Source organism: Malurus melanocephalus, unplaced genomic scaffold (assembly GCF_030028575.1).
Source record: "Malurus melanocephalus ecotype Western Australia unplaced genomic scaffold, MMel_1.1 scaffold_208, whole genome shotgun sequence".
Taxonomy (NCBI): Eukaryota; Metazoa; Chordata; class Aves; order Passeriformes; family Maluridae; genus Malurus; species Malurus melanocephalus.
In genome coordinates this window covers 790,048-802,707 of record NW_026623440.1, presented here as the reverse complement: position 1 = coordinate 802,707, position 12,660 = coordinate 790,048, and the positions used below count along the sequence as shown (strand labels likewise).

Below are 12,660 nucleotides of genomic sequence, written 5' to 3'. Positions count from 1 at the left end.
ATTCAAAACACTGTTAAACAGAAACAGAGAATACACTTCGTGTATGTGCTCTGTACTTCATAAATGGGTTGGTAGATGGGAAATTCTTAAAGTTTATGTAGATGCAAAACCACCTGTGAGCCTGACACGGAATAAGTGGACAGTTGTCTACACMAAATACTTAGCCCTGACTGCAGTATAGCAAATTTTTAAAGAACTGGACTGGCATCTGAAGTCCCCATATAAAGCTACCTGGGTGTTCCCAGCTCTTCTTCCATAACTTCCCAGAATTACTTTTGTGTCCTCAAACAAAATTGTCCRCATTTTTYTTTTTTGTTAACTACCAAATMATTTGTTAATCAGACACAAGGTRGTTATAGAACAGACAAGTAACAGTGCCTGATGAAATTGTGCTTCTTGTATGAAGTAGAATTATCATGCTTAAAGGATACAAGAAAATATTAAGTCTAATGATAAATTTTTTTCTAAATATCTAATAAAATGTATATAATCCTTTCGAGGTCCCAGTTTGATGCTTTCTCAGTTGGTAAGAACATTAGGGGCAAAACCAAATGTATTTGAAATCAAAACATTTCTTCTTTTTGTTTGTTGGTGTTTGCAAAAATAAAAAAAAAATCACTGAATGCCTACCTGCATCCTCACGTGGAAGAGTCCTACTTTCAAGCTACTCCTCAGTGAATATTAATAGTTCTTCAAAGTGGAAAACCCCTGACCAGGAGTTGCAGCAGGTAAGAGGTTAACCAAAGAATAACCAGCAACCTGTTGCACAGCCCACTTAACAGGAGATCTGCAGCTGGTATCCTTTGGTTTAAAAGCTTTAGTTTCAAAAAATTCCTGGTGCTCTTTAATTKCATCTCCTGAGTGTAATTCCCAAAGATCTCTGTATTTTGATCCCAAGTGGTTTTGTCTGTTCARCCTTCACAGATCCTTTGTTGTATACTTTACTAAGTGATCCCCAATTCGGGTTAAAGTTTGAGGGGTTTTGGTTKKTTTTTTTCTCCCTTCCTTTGCCCTTAAGCATGAGAAATGAGCCAAGAATACTTTCATTTGCCTCTTTTTTAGAAAAATAACACAATAATGCAGCCTTGAAGGACAGGCTTTTTACAAAGAACTGTGTTCCTTTACCTTATTTCCCAGTATCTCTACAGCTTTCTTCCCATGAAGACTCTGAAGGAATAGGAGTCCATGAATCCATCCCAAAGCTTGGGATAAGCAAGGACTGCTGTGTAAAGTTACCTGCACAGGAAAGCCAGAGTACCTTCCAAGGGCCCAAGAGAGCAGCTCTCCTCACTGCTGGATTTAATACTTGTTTTTCTAAAGTTGGCTTCAGTGGCAACTGCTGATTCAGCAGCTGAAACAATGTCTGAGCTGCAAACACAATGGGTACATAGTAGAAGAGTGAAGAAAGGTATGTAAAGCACTCAATATTTGTAGGGTTTGGTTGTTCTTTTCTTTTTAAAGGAGTTCTTTTTTAGTTGATTGTGATATTAGATGTAATGCATTGTCTGGGTGCACATTCTCAAATGTCTCTCATGATTTGCTCTCACAAAAAGAGTAAACTGCTGATATTAAAAAAAATCCTCAGCTACCTGAAGGATGAGAAAAAAAGATAAAAGGGTGAAATCCTGGTAGAAAGTGAATGTTCATCCTAAATGCCAAAGCCAAATGAGGTCAGGCTGATACCACCTAATGGTGCATTCATGATTTTTTCCCCACCRTCTCAGAGTCACTGATACAAAGCAACAATATATCAGATAGATATAAATATCAGATCCAAATCATCTGTACATGATGCTATTTTTAACTCTTCCACGTGAGAAAAATGGTTAAAAATAAAAAATACAGCCTTTTTATTCTCCTTTAAATGTTCTGTTCAGTTCTTCATGCTGAGAGAATCACAGACCTGTCTATAAATATCTAACCCAGATCTACAATTGCTTGTTAAAAAGAGGGTGTTTGGTAGAAGATTGAATGAAATACAAWATGTCTTTTATTATATTTTTATTACAGACCAGATGTGGACTCCCAATTTACCCTCTATCATTTGGAGATGTACATTCACCAAGAACATTGCATGTGTGCATATAAATATTTTGATGTTGTCATGGTATAATAAAGGGTAATTAACTATAAAAATCCCTATGGGATTTTCCACTTAGGAGCACATTTGTGTTTTAGCACTATTGTCTTCAAAATACACATGTATGAATGTGTCTATTTTGATTGATCCCACACAGAAAGCAGCAGTAAACAGGCAAGGATTTGGCTTTTGGTCAATGAATAGCACTGACAAGTTGAGTGAAACTCATGCAGCCAGCARGCCCAGGAAGCTGCATCTCAGATGCTGCAGCTCAACAGGTAAATGCTGCTCCCTTCAAGCCTGATGTGCTAGGGGGGAATGGGGAGCTCCCTGATATGGAGGAGGGAACTGAAATGCAATTAGATCAGCACAGATCCCTAAAATGAGTCTTTGTATTTCCACACAAATGATTCACTTTCAGTAGTTATTTCTGTGTTTTCAGTCTATCTGTATACAATGCACAACATTCAGAGCCCTCAGCTAAGGACCTGGATTTCTGTGCTGTTTGGCATTTAATCACCTGTCTGTGCTATTTGGAGAGATATTTCTCTTTCAATCCCTTTGGGAGTTTAGCTACATGTAATGCAATCAATACAGGCTGGAAGGCCCTAATTGAGAATTTCTGGATGCAGGACAAGGTAAGGCTGAAGAAAACTTAGACATTGCTGCTGCTGCATTTTTTGGATAAGTTGGTTTTTAACTCTGCCATTAATCAACTGCAAGCTCCCATATGGTGGTGTTGAAATAATAGCCCCCAAACTTCTCAGCTCTGTCCCATCACTCAGGTACTGTGTGTTTGTAATTCCTTCACTGCCAATGTTTCATCTATGGCCTGGTGCCTCTCTCAAAGCTGGAGGGAAGCAGGTGTTTAGTTATAGCAATGGAAAATGCCTAGAAGTGCTCTCTTTGTAGACAGCATGCAAACAGTGATTTTCCTACCCAGGATGATGGTGGTTGGTGCTGTTATTTCTGCCACAGTTGGTTAGCGTGTGGAAGATGCCTTTTCTCACATATCAAGTACTATACTAAAGATACATGTAATGTGACAGTTTCTATAGTAACTACTTGTTCTTTATGGAATTGCAGATTAAACCTGTACACCTTGTTATTGTTCTTTTATCCTATTATGTAGACTACTCGGTTACCACAGATACATTTTTTTATTCTATTCCCTTGCCAACATAACTAYATCAGGGGTTTATGCACTTGCAAGTAAAGACTATATAAGAAAAACAAAACTTAAAAAAGTTTTAAAATGACCACTATCTGATCTTGTAAATGCACTGAGATGTGTATCCATGTATTGAAAGATTAAATTTCAAAATAAGACTGTWGAGATTTTTTATTAAAGCAGGCCAAATTTATGATTTAAGTATTATCAYTTTGCTGTCAGAACAATGGAAGTTATGTACATGACATTTCTTTTCTAAATGCTAGGAGTTTACTAGAACAAATTTGCCAGTCTAGATGTACTTGCAAACTCTTCTAATGTGAACAACATCTAAGACTCCTTATTATAGGAGCATTTCTTCCACATGGTACACTGATTTTTAACATGGAAGTATTTAATTACAATAATTCATCAGCGTTACAGCTCTGCTGATAATATCAGTACTGGAAGTGATATAATTTACAGGAATCAGATGCTTTCTGCCTTGTATTATGTTAGCCTTATTTTGGGTAAAAATGCCTTCATCCCGTCTATGTGTGTTAGTCTTTGTTGCTGTCTCCAGCAGAAGTGTATCAGTAACAAATCAAGCTTATAAAATTAGCAGTGTAGGGAGAAATCAGCTATTTGATCAGGGCTGCAGATTCAACAATGCAACTAGTATTGTAGCCAAAAGGAAGAAGACACTAGGAAAAACAGAAAATCTAAATTGGGAAAATCCATTAATGAGATAAAAAGAAAATTATACTCATCGTTAATTAAAAAAAAAAAGCTGTGGTAAATTACACACACACAAATGCAAAAGGCAGAAAGGGAAAAGAAGAAAAAAATACATGCCCAGTACTGAGAGCAAGTGAGTGATGGCAGAAGTGAAAACAAACAGTAGATAAATTCCATGTAACTAAAGAAACTGTTTTTTCTCCCTTTACCCTTGATCGCATCCCTCCAATATGTATGTGACTCGTTCCCCCCAGCACACGCATTGTGAAATCAGTCATAAAACTCTGCTGCTGCCAGAGCGGGAAGTGCCGCGCTGCAGCGAACATGGACCCGCGGAGCGGCCCCGGGTGCGGATGCAGTTGTGCAGAGGCAGAGCCCGCGGCACGTCTGTACCCGCACATTATGTAACGCGCGAGTGCAACGGAGCGTACGAGACGGAGAAGGAGCCACAAACCCCTCGCCAACACCCAGCTCCTTGTGCGCCGCGGCGGCGGGGCGGGGGCTGCGGGGGCTGCGGGCCCGGCCGCCCCCCGGGCGGGAGCCGGAGCGGAGCCGGAGCGGAGCGGAGCGGAGCGGAGCCGCCCGCCGGCCGCGCCGCCGCCCCGCCCGCGGTACCCCCGCCGTTGGCGTGGAAACGGGCTGGCGGCTCCGGCTCCTCCTCCAGCGCCAGCCCCGCGCTCCCCCTGCCCGGCTCCCCGGCGAGAGCGCGGAGCACCTCCCTGTCTCCCGCGGGGGGCCGCCGGACAAGTGCTCCCACTGCCGCCTTGAGAACGGCCCGGGTTTTTACCGTTGTGTTTTCTAGGGAGAAGATGGGAAAGGGCAGGTTCCTGCTCGTGCTGGGGCTGTGGGGCTAGTCCCTGCAGTCGTGGTGTGTCTGCTCGGCAAATCACGGATGCTGATGTGAAAAAGGGCCAAAGCAGAGGAAAGGCGTCAGTGGATGCGAGCGTTTGTACTGATGGATTGAAGAGGTGGAGGCTGCCTGCCTGGTGCTGGAGAGGTGAGTGCAATATTCCGCATTTCCTTCTCTCTTAAATCTGTTTAGTGATGAACGTTTCCAAAATAAAAAGGCACTTCAAGAAGAAAAAGATGTCATTTTGAAACAGTAAGCTATGCTTTTACTGGATAAAAAAAATATGAGTGTCACTGCAAGGTAGGAACATTTCGCTGTGTGTAGACAAAAAATAGTAAGGGGAGGCAGGCTGCTGATACAGTGAAAATGACCTTCTCAAGGGATACTGGCCTTCTATTAGCTGCTGCTTCAGCTTGGGCCCTTTTTCTAAAAATTAGGTGGTCTCCCTTTCCTTGCCTGGATTGTAACCCATTAATAGCCAATACCTGAGCCTTAACGAGATCAGTTGCATTCTCTTAATGATTCAGAATGATAATCCATTAGATTCTGCCTGTTGGGAGAAGAACCTCCACACTATGTAGCACCTCCTCCCAGGGAAATGCAGCCTGGATAACATTCTATCAGAAAACACTCCTGCTGCCGAATTTCTGTAATAAATCCTCCTGGTAACAGTCACATCTGCTCATTGGAAAGATGTGTGGCTCTGCAGAGCCTGGATGCGCTCCCTCTCTGTGTGTGCCCATGCATGTGAAGGAATGAGGAGGGTTTATATTAATCTGCACCTGTGGACGGCTCCCATCTGCAGTTGTGAACCACAAGTTTTTTTGTATCTTTGCGTTTGCATTTTGGATGAGTGATTCATACACAAAACCCCCAAGCCTTCAACGATAGCTGGGAGAGCTGCAGAAAAAAATATGTCAGTTTAATTTCTGCTGATAGAACTGATCTGATCTGCTTTTGGCTTTTCACTGTAGAAGCTGTTTAACGTGTGTTCTTGCACTATCTATTCTGCAAGATACTGACCTATCTCAACAACATTTTCCTCTGAAGATTTGAGAAAAAATCACTAGTTTTCCCTCCATCATTTGTTTGTATTTGTTCATATCCATTTTCTGACACCCTCACACCCACAATTTGATTTTTGTTTGGGCTCCGTATTTCGCGCCATTGTGGGTCACACCCTTCGGGTGGCCATCAACATTTCAGCTATAAAGGTTGCAACAGCTACTCAGGTGCTGTGAATACATTCTGGTAGATCACAAATGAGCTAAAAATGAGAGTGTATTTTGGACTCAGGGGAAATATTTTCTGACTTCATGGATATAGATGTTTGAAGTCTGAGCTGATAGCTTAGGTTTTGTTATGGGCAGAAATACTCACTTTTCTTCAACAGGAACAGATTTGACAGCTGAACAGACACAGCTCTGCAGAACAGAAAGTGTTTTGCCATTARCTTGGCTGTCTCCATAAAATCATTTGTTTGGAAGCTATCATGCAAAAAGCACATATCCCTGCCCTTGGATAAAGGACATTATCCCAGGAGAGGCCTATGTTTATAGAAGGATGAAGATCCAGTGTTCAAGCAGCCAGTGACAGGTGTAAGCAAAAGAAAACCTCTTAGTTATCAGGAATATTTAGGAGAAAAACTCATGCTGTCTTTCATTACCAAAGCACTGACTTGCATTTTCAAAGAAGAATCCCCTTCCGTGTGCATATATATACTTATAAGGAGAAAAAGCTGATTAATTCTGTGTAAGCCACGGAAATTTCATTCTGACAATGGAGCTTGCAGAGATGAATAAACTCCGCATGCTACATAAAGATTGCTACACGTCTGTCTGAGATTGTGCTTGTCACTTCACAGGCCACTGGTGAGCAGACTTGATTAAGTCTTCTAGAGGTACTGTCTTGAATTTTGTAAGCCTCCAGTACAGTTTCGTGTTTCAGTTCCAGGCCTTGGTTTTGAAATTAGTGACAATAATCTAAAAATTACCAGCCAGGTAGCTCTGAAGGACTGAAGTAGAAGTGTTCTGGTTGTCTCAGTGCTGCTTACACACTAATGGAACAACATATATTAAATTTAAGAAACTTAGACAGAAACAGAAAACAGAAATCTGTCTCTTCTTCTTAAGGAATCTACGTGTTAAGTGGTGGGAAAGGGGATAAGGATAACAGAAAATTCAGTAGGCAATAAAAGCTCAAATCCTTAAATGGTGAAGTCAGCTCTTCCTCTCCAGCTTAAGCAGATAAGGATTTTGACAGCAGATCAAGCCTTGGTTGATACACAGGGGTGAGGCAATATAGGGGAATGATGTCTTTTTCTCTCTCCCCCTCCATGAATTAAAGAAAAATACTCTCAATTCCTTTGGGTTAAATCACAGTAATCCCACTTATTTTAGAAGAGATTCTTTAGATTTATGTAACTGAAAATGAGAGTTGAATCTGACTATTTCTGTTAAAGTTTTGGTCCTGATTTCACAGGAGTCACTGGAAGTTTTTGTCACTAATTTCAGTGGGAGAGAGCCCAGGCCAGCATGCACKGTTTCACTGATCAGGTTCTCCCTTGCCTTCAGGAACAGCAATGTTGAACATTTTAGTAGTTGGTTTCAGTCAGGTCATGGGCTCAATGACAAATTCAGTAACTCCCTATTTGCATCACAAACTGTAATTCATAAATTATCAGTGATTTGAATCATGCTCTTTTTACTGAAATTGGACTGTTATTCCCATGTTAAGGTTGATGGTACTCACCTTCAGCAGTAACAGTTTCTACATAAGTAATTAACTATTTTATCTAAGAGAAATTTTATTAATAAGCACTTAAAAATCAAATATTGGCCTATGTGTATAAAATCATATTTATACTTGGAGAGAAAAACTGTCCTGTTTTTTTTAAAAAAGAAGGCTAAGTTTTGTTCTTTGTGATCCCAAAGTATCCAGAATAAATCCACATCCATTACGAGTAACAACAGATTCCCTCCACTCAACTTGAGATGGTAATATGACATATTTTGTATGTTATATTCAAAGTTCACATTTTTATTAAACTTTCCAGAATTCAAGACTGGTGATTAAGAAGTCCAAAATTCAACTATTATATTGATGAAAGAATAATCACAAAAGGGAAAAACTATACTGTTCCAAAGAAACCAAAATCGATTCTCTTTGCAAAGTCCTGTGGCAATTTAAGGTATGTGGAACAGACAAGATGACAGAGAAGGGCTAAATTCAGCTTGATTTATTCTGTTACTATATAATGAGTTATTGCATACTAGCAAGTTGAGTTGTTTTAGCTTTATTCAGGGGTAATCAAAGACAGATTTTAACCCTTGACATGAAAGCTACAGAGAAAACACTCCTCTCTCAACCTTGCCTTTCCCTAACACTGAAGGGTGCTGCTGGAGTTGGACAGAAGGAACAGATCGGGGATGGGRGCCATCATTTCCATGTTACACAGACTTCAAATGTTTGTTACTATTACATAAGTTTAAAATCACAACTAACAAAACACGTGGCAAAATTCAGAAGATGACAGCTTTCCATGTGTTATTTTACTACTTCAGCTCAGAGCATTTTCTGTAGTTCAGCAGAAGCTTGACCCTCCTCAGGATCCCATTTTATTATTTAGTATTGGACACCCAGTGTATCATTAGGGAACACAATTTTACCCGACAAATCCTATTTGCCTTTTGTTTTCTCTTTAAGCCATTTATACCAAAGATTTGTTTCTTCTCTGGATTCGTAAGACATTACATCAAAAAGACAAATGCAATAACATTTTCACACAATTCTACATTGCAGAAATAACCTATTGAACATCTTGGCCAACAGAAAGACATAGAGGTAATCTGAAAATTCTAAGGATTTGTTTTGCTCGCACACACCAAAAATAATGACCAGAAAGTAAATGATCATTTCTTAGGAACTACAGTTGGTTAAAATGTTATTTTTACAGTGGATTTATCAAATAGTAATTGCCTGGACTTGGCAGTTGGAAGGAATTATTCTCATCACTTTCGGATGCCCATAACATAGACATGTACATATGGAGTAGTTGTTAAGGCTTCTCTTTTAGCTGGTGGAGAGAAAAAGACACTTCTCCACTGGAGTTAACCAGACTGGTTTTTGAACACCACGTTAGTGTGAGATCGAGCTGACCTCTGGAAACGACAGCTCCTCTCCACTGCATCTGAGGGAAGCACTGAGTGAGTAGCTCTGAGGTAGCCACCTACATGCAGATGCTAAATCTGCACAGATGGATCCCACTCTTACTGTCTATAATGTAATATTTAACCAAGATTTACTAGTTAATTATGAAGATATTTTCACGGCTCACCATAAATATTTGTAAGTCATAATATAGCTACTATTCCCTACCTATCAGCTCTGTTCCCYTGATAGCAATCAGGCTGATGTTGGCGTCTTCCTTGAAATGTCTTAACAATGGTATGGGTCATGTCACTGGAAAGGCTTCACTAAAACAGCACCAGTAATCCAAATCTTTTATCAGATTTTTCCTGATGATAGTATTCTAGCATACATTCCCAGTGTGTTTCTACTCTTGTTTTCTGTGCCTGCTTTCTATATTTTCAAACTTTACCCAGACAGTGTGGAATAAGCACCTTTATCTTCATAAACCACATGAACGCAAATACAATTAGGCAGCATAGCAAGTGTTGATGTACAAATACAGTTGACACAGTTGTGTTGTGGAAGGAAACAACACAATTGAGCTGAATTGATTACAATTCAGTGTCATGGCACAGTAACAAAAGCCCAGCTGGATGTTTAGCYCTGAGAGGGCTTGCTATTCAGAGGGGGTATGCACCTGGTTATTATACTTCTTCCTTTAAAAGAGGAATGTATGTATGAGTCAAATGATACTCACCATCAAAGCRAACATCTTTCTGAAGATAATACTATTTGAGTTATTAGGTTGGATTTTTTGAATAAAGAGTTTTAGCTCTGAATGTTACCAGTTCAATATAACACAAATATTGAAATGTATTAATAAAATATGATTTCCTTTGGATATATAATATCTATTTATACATATATATGAATTAAGGTATTTTTTCAGTTTGGGTGTCTCATGTGGAAAGAACGACCAGCATATTGGCTGTTGCCCCTCTCTAGTGTTTGTTATAGGAGAGGACTCAAACAAATACAACAGGAAATATTTTTTATATAATTTAAAACACTCAATTCAGTAAATTAATGCGCTAACCAAATTCATTACAAACTAAAATTTTCCAGAATTAACACTGTTGCACCGGAGCATCTCTCTGTACTGCCAGCAAGTTGATGCAACAGGGCCTTGGCAGGAAGATTTTCTCTCAAGATGCCTTTCTGTGCCTGACCTTTTAAATTTGGCAGAGTTCAGGGTACCACAGTAGAAGCCATTTTGTAATGGGAAGATATTCATATATTCTTACAATTGCTAAGAACCTATTGAGCTTCCATGTTGTATTGCTCAGTAATGGTAGAATCTCACCTTAATCAATCATTTCAGAGACATGTTTTTAATTTCTTTTTTAATCCATCTATGTCCATGAACAGATAAACTCACCTTAATTTGTAATTCAGTGACATTTATGTAGGTATTTAAAATTCTAAGGCTAGCCTACTTCAAATTTGAACAATAGTTCTATTATCATATTGTTTCTGTTCCCTGACTAGATGTGCACTAAGTCCTCTGATTATATTTCATGCTGTGAATGTTCCCAAAAGCAAATCTGAACTTTGCCTCATGGCTGTGATTACACAGGTGTGTCAAGTTTGCTTTTTGCATGTGTGCTCACAAAAAGGAATGGAATACTGAAGACTTTATGTCTTTTTTTTTAAGTTACAGGAACAAATTTTTGACTACTAATTTCAAGGGATCAACAATTGTTTTAAATGTGGCAAGACTTGAGGCTGATATGCAGTTCAGTATTGTATCAGCACAATATTATTTGGTCTCACCGGTCAAGTAAATATACAGTGGTCTACACAAATTCAAGTATCAGGTATCAGCATCACGAAGAGGTGGGAAACAGTGACTTTTAACACTGCAGATTACAATTCTCCCTTTTTCCAGAGAGGTCTGATTGTACCCTGCAATCCTGAATGGTGCAAATCCTATATAACAGAAGTTAAAACATCAATAAAGTAATAACCTACCATACAGACAAAGAACTGAATTATTGGATCTCTCACAGTCCCGTTCTCTGTCAGTGCAAGAGGGTTATAAACTAAAATTAAATGTTTACAGAGGATATTACCCTGGTTTGTGACAAGAAAAACCTCTCTCTTTGCTGTATCCATGGCATAGCAACTCTACCCTTTTCCCACTTCTGCAGTCAAGGAAACCAAGAACAGCCACTGATAYTGTGGCCTCTTGGGATTATACCTGGAAACTGTTGTAACTCATGCTGTGATTTAGGCAGCCACAGCCTGGGTCAATAATAAAGGCTGGATCATGAAAAATCATTTCTCCGTCAGATCTAAATTAGAAGTGTTGGAGTTTCTCTGTATTTTTGATTGCTTTATGTTGCTTTTCTAGCTGTGTCTTCTGATACTGGAAAGCAAGGTACCCCAAGCAGAAAATACTGGAATATCCTAATTTGGAAATAATTCAGGCAGAATTGATCCGAAAGAAATGGGTGATGCCTGTTAGAGGAAAAAGATGCTTTGAAGGGGAAGTTGGGCACACAGGCATATGGAGCTCTAGGARTACCTACCTTCAATATCGTAGACTTAATTATCAAGTGATGGGAGAATTCCCAGTGAGCAGCACAATTACAGTTTCTAGGTATTTGTTGTTCAGTATCTTATTAGTGGTGTTGCATGTCTCCTGTGACAGGAGTCTGTAACTAATCAAAGCTTATCTATACAACTTCAGCTTTGGATTTTGGATACTTTGTTTTCTTGATTAATCTGTCAAGAATTATTCATAGACCTCACTGAAGTTTACATAAACAAGCCAATTCAAGAAAATAGTAAAGGGCTTATTTTAAAGGAGACCAGATGGAATGCTGTCAATCTACACAGCACTGTTCTTACTCAGCTGTGAGATATGAAGTGCAAATGGAATTTCTTAGGCWTGGTGTTGATGATCTGTCTTTATGTTGCAAAGATTTATAGTTGATGAAGGTATGTTAAGAGTACATCAATCTCATTGTTTACTTGGTGTCTGCATCTTTTTGTCAGAATCATCAATTAGAGATTCCATATTTTCTGAGATGTAATTTAAAAGGATATATTTTTTCCAACTTATTAAGTTGCAAAATACATAGAAAATAYTATATTTCATTGCAGTTTTTAAGCTTTTATTAGGATTGATCAGAGGCAACTGGTGATCCACAGAATATAAGCAGTAGAAAGTCGAGATTAAAAGGTTTTGGAAAGTAATACATGTGTGCAAAAGGTCTAGGACTTGGCTTTTCCTTTTAACTTTTGCAAAAGCCTTTAGAAATGTCACCCTAATCAATGAACTCCCTCCTGCAATCAACGCAAAAAATGGGAAGGGACAGAGGGACAGTTAAAATTATTTTTGTGCAGAGCAGTCATTTACACTACTTAACAGTAGACATAAAAATCTGAAATACAAACCAAAATTGCACCTTATTCTTAAGAACTGAGGGGAGGGGCATGTGGAAAGAGCTCTCAGAATAGCCAAGGAGACACAATCAGTATCATGATGACAATATATTGACTGTTCAGTGCCACTGCGGTGTCTGTAACAGAGCAAAACTACTTAAAACTTTCAGTAGAGGTTTCCCTATTGCACCAAGCCTTCAGCTGGCAGAAGTGACAAAAACTGGGATTTATTCCTTTTGAGCTCTTTGGTACAAAATATGC

The 12,660-nt window shown here is 39.2% G+C and overlaps 2 protein-coding genes across 2 annotated transcripts in view; one reads left to right on the top strand and one right to left on the bottom strand.

The window, feature by feature from the left end:
- The window catches only part of RSPH14 (radial spoke head 14 homolog), a 61,198-nt gene that overhangs the window by 11,374 nt on the left and 37,164 nt on the right, over positions 1-12,660 (bottom strand). The window lies entirely within an intron of this gene.
- GNAZ (G protein subunit alpha z) overlaps positions 4,671-12,660 on the top strand; it is a 39,838-nt gene continuing 31,848 nt past the window's right edge. Inside the window, exon 1 of the mRNA XM_057373869.1 lies at positions 4,671-4,965. The gene's annotated coding sequence lies outside the window, so the exon portion shown is untranslated. The remainder of the gene's footprint in view (positions 4,966-12,660) is intronic.